The sequence below is a fragment of the Galeopterus variegatus genome, unplaced genomic scaffold (assembly GCF_000696425.1).
Source record: "Galeopterus variegatus unplaced genomic scaffold, G_variegatus-3.0.2 Scaffold1516, whole genome shotgun sequence".
Taxonomy (NCBI): domain Eukaryota; kingdom Metazoa; phylum Chordata; class Mammalia; order Dermoptera; family Cynocephalidae; genus Galeopterus; species Galeopterus variegatus.
The window spans coordinates 366,713-371,269 of NW_007727627.1; positions in this window are offsets into that span (position 1 = coordinate 366,713).

The window sequence follows — 4,557 nt, forward strand, 5'->3', positions numbered from 1 at the left end:
TGAGGGTTGCGATCCCGTTGCCGGTCCCCGGTCCAGTACAGGGGCAACACTGAGGGTTGCGATCCGTTGCCGGTCACGGAAAAAGACAAAAAAAAAATTATTATTGTTTTGGACTAAGTTCCTGTCCTAGGCTCCAAAAAAATCAAAATGGAGCTGCCCCTGCTAAGTTGCACCTCATTTAGGCTGTGGTCTACCCTTCTGAGAAGTCAGGAGAAAGAGATAACAGCCAATTTCCCAAACAAGCCCATTTAAATCTTTAACAGGCGTGACAATGAAGTTCCCCGTGCTTTAATCCTCACACAGAAGAGACAGCCTGAAGTGATCTGATGTTAAGTAATCAGCTATTTTCCTACTGTTCTGTCTCCCGGCTCCCTCCTTACAAGGAAGGTAACTTTGAAATAACCAATACACTTTTGGTCTAGTTTCTGCTTTCTTCAGCCTTTTCTGTCTACAAAGCCTTTGTTATATGTAGTAAACTTTGGAGCACTTCTCTGACTCTGTCAATGGTGTTTCTGGGTCAGTCCTCATTTTTGGCTCCCAATAAACTTTACAAAATTATTTCTGCCCCGACAGCCTTAATTTCAATAGACATATGACACAATTTTGGCTACTGAGTACTCTTCTTTGGAAGGGAGTGGGGGCAGGGGTGATTCCCAAGTTTGATATTTTATTGCCAAAAGTGCAAAAATAGCCCATCCAGTAGATAAAGCAAATTCCCATGCTAATTATGTGAAATTTCTGGGTAATTGGTGGCATATCACATGGCACTGTAAGAATGTTGGCTCGCAGAGAGGACAAAGATGAATCTTGGCAGCTCCACAGTATTGCTGCTTCCTACCCTCTCCTGCATTCCTGAAAAAAGCTGAATTAAAAATCTGCAGATTACCAGATGAGATGCCGAGTTAAAGCCTGCACATCCTCAGGCGTATGCAGTGGCAGCATTTGGTGTAAGAATGACTATGCAAAACAGCTCCAGGGAGGGCTCCTGTGCTGAGCCCTGTTTTACTACTGTTCCCAGAAAACCAATGTGATTGATTACCTCATGGAGATCCATCAAGATTACAGAGTCTGGGTTATCTGTATGCTCTTTCTCAAGAACATCAGTCTCTTTTAAGTCATTAAAACCTAATTTGAGGAGAAAACATTTTTTATTCGCAAGAACTGAAAGGACTGAATCAGTTGAGGCGAATCATAACCATTCTCTCTTTCTATATTTTAGGCTTTTTAGAGGAAAGAGCTCCAGGATAAAGTGGCATGTCAGACAACATGAACATTTGTCAACATTCTGATCATCAGTGTTTATATGTTTTTAAAAATCACGTAGCTCATTATTGCCAACTGAGAGCAGGAGGCTTGCCACAAAGTCACAATGCAGAGGCTCTTGAGAAATTCTTTTGAACACAGAAAAAGCCATTAGTGTGTGTCTCCATAATGTCTCCCGTTCTCCATCAGTGTTTCTGGGTTTTGTTCAGAGAACCTGTTAGCACAGCTCTCTATATCCTTCTGGATGAATTAAAAGAAGGGCAGACATTACTATGTGATTTCATTGGTTGAAAGGTACTCAGAACGGCCCGTGGCCAAAGCAGCCAGTGACTATGACATTCTTCATTGAGGGGACATGTAGTAATGTCTTCTGATGATAATACATATGTAAGAAGAATTTCAAGCATTAAACAACGTTTTCTTACATTAATAATGAATGTATAAGAATAAGATTATGGGGCCGGCCCATGGCTCACTCAGGAGAGTGCGGTGCTGATAACACCAAGGCCACGGGTTCGGATCCCATATAGGGATGGCCGGTTCGCTCACTGGCTGAGCGTGGTGCTGACAACACCAAGTCGAGGGTTAAGATCCCCTTACCGGTCATCTTAAAAAAAAAAAAAAAAAGAATAAGATTATGGAACCAACTTTTGATGCGATAATTATGGCAGAATATTAATTTGTGGTTTGTTCTTAGTGCTGTATGAGTAAATAAGGAGGAGTCTTTTTCCCCATCCCAAGAAGTCTCTATGCTCTGCATTTTTGCTCCCTATCCTTGGAGTGGCTTTTGTGTTGGATACTTTAAATATAAGGCACCTGGAAATCAGTTCCTACTGTTACCAAACTCAGGTCTGGCTGCCCGTCCCCTTGAGAAGGAAAGAAAAAAAGACGCAGAAGTTGAGTGGTCAGTGTAGAGCTAGGGCTGGGTCTGGAGCTCACAGACCCCTCAAGCCCATTCACAAACCCTTCACACTCGGGTCTGTGAGCTAGGTAACTGGCAAAAAGGTCCTTGGAGCCGTGGTTGAAGAAGGAATAGTCTTTATTTAGCACGCACAACACTATGAGCCAAACGGTCCACAGAGAAACTCAGAAACTCAACTGCTACTGGCAAAGTCCAAAGAAAAACTGAATTGAGCAGCTGCCGGCAGAGTAAACATGCACTATTTTTAGAGGCAAGCTCTCTGCCCCCAGCTCTGCTTCACAAACTGAAGAACACACAATAGCAATTAACTAAAAGGATACATGGGTGCACATGCACACTCACTCCACCCACACACAACTTGTTTATAAGAAATGTTGGGGGAGCCTGACTAAATTATCTTATTTTCCCTGCAGTTGGTGTTACAAAAGCAGATGTATTCAGCTGAAGGAGATGGTAGGCTGTCCCATCTCAAAGATTTAGATTTACTGAGGAGTTTTTAAAGGTGAGGCTGAGGGAATGGAATGTGGGAGGTGAAAAGCAGGAGAGAAGGAGACTACGTGGGGTCCGTGTCTGTGAGTCAGGTACAAGGTCTTGCCAAGACCTCATCTGGTTTCTGTTCTCATCTTTGCTGTTATCTCAGTACGCTGCAAGACTTTGATTTGCTCCGTAGTAGAATCAACTCTTCTGCAAAGTCTTTTGCATAGTTTTGCTTCCCAGAGCTCTGGTGCACTTGGCTGGCGCCCAAGGTCAGCTTCCAGTCACTTGGCCTTGATCATTTCTCAAAACTCTACAAGTCTCAAAGAAAGAACTGTTAGCTTTGCAAAGTATTGATTAGCTTCTCAGCCTTGTTTTCCTATTTAGCAAACAAGATAAGAAAGTCAGGGTGTGGGAAGAAAGAGTGGAGAAAGAAAAAACTGTCCTTTTTAAAACCCCACCGCCCAACCCCCAACTCCCTGCCGCAGCCCAGGTGGTTTTAGGTCCCAGCATGGCTTCAGTCCCACTCAATCCAACACTCCCATCCAGGAAGGATCATGGGTGATGAAGGGTGAGAGTGGGAGCAGGCATAGCTGGCCTACGCAGGGAGAAGAGTAGATACCTTATCCTACAGCGGGATGATCCTGATAGGTTTGAACATAACCAGCACCATTTTGGGCAAGGCCAAGCACAAAGTGGCTGCCAGCCCCACCCCTTTTCCTTATGAGAAGCCTCGTGTCTTCTGTGAAATAGAAATCCTTCTGGCCTCTGCACGGTGCAATTTTCCACCTGGTTGCATCAGCCAGGTGGAGCTTCTGCTCTAGCGTAATGCTCCTCCTGTATTGCATCAGCCAGCCCTGGCGCCCTACAGCCTATATAAGCTCTCCCACCCTGATGCCTCATGCTGCTCTCCATCTTGAGTGCAGCCCGGCAGATTCCTCATGTTCAATAAAGATTGATTGGTGCCTGGCATTTTGGCTCACTTTCTTTTAGATCCCAGTGGTGGAAGGTCAGTTTAGCCTGTGGAAGTGAGAGCTAAGGAGCCAAGGAGGAACAGCATGTGCAAAGATCCTGTGGCAGACGAATTCATGGTTCACACAAGTTGCTTACAGAAGAGAGAAGGAGCAGAGCAGGAAAGAGTGTGAGCACTAGAGGAGGGGCAGGCTTTACAGGTCTGTGCCTTATGTGAAAGATGTTAGTCTTTTTCCTGAAAGCAATGAGTTTTAAGCAGGGGAGTGAGGCAATTAGAGTTGCCTTATAGGCATTTTATCTTTATAAATTATAAACAGCTACCCTATACAGCAGTTCTATAAGGTAGGTTCAATGGCAGCCTCATGGAGATAGACTGGGAGAAGTTTAACAACCCTGTGATCTCCATCAGCCACCCCAAATAAGCATACATCCTTATAAGACAAAAAGAACAATTTGCTTACTGTGGAAATGCAGCTTCCAGACAAGCTCTCCTTCCTAACACCCCTGGATCCAGAGCAGCCACTGGGTATGGACTATTGTTATTATTCTACCAAATAACGAAATCAGGTCTTAGAGAGATTAACTAACTTGTCCAAGACCAAACAGCTAGTGAGCTTCAGAGTGAGGACGCAAGCTCTCCTTCCTAACACCCCTGGATCCAGAGCAGCCACTGGGTATGAACTATTGTTATTATTCTACCAAATAACGAAATCAAGTCTTAGAGAGATTAACTAACTTGTCCAAGACCAAACAGCTAGTGAGCTTCAGAGTGAGGACTTGAACCGAGATCTGCCTGACTAGAGTCAGGGTCAAGGGGCAGATGCAGTTATTGCCCTACGCACAGCCCTTGGCCCACCCAAGAGGTCACCTGCAGGCAGTCTCCTGGCATACCTGCAAGCTTCTTCCTTTTCTCTGCATAAGGACCT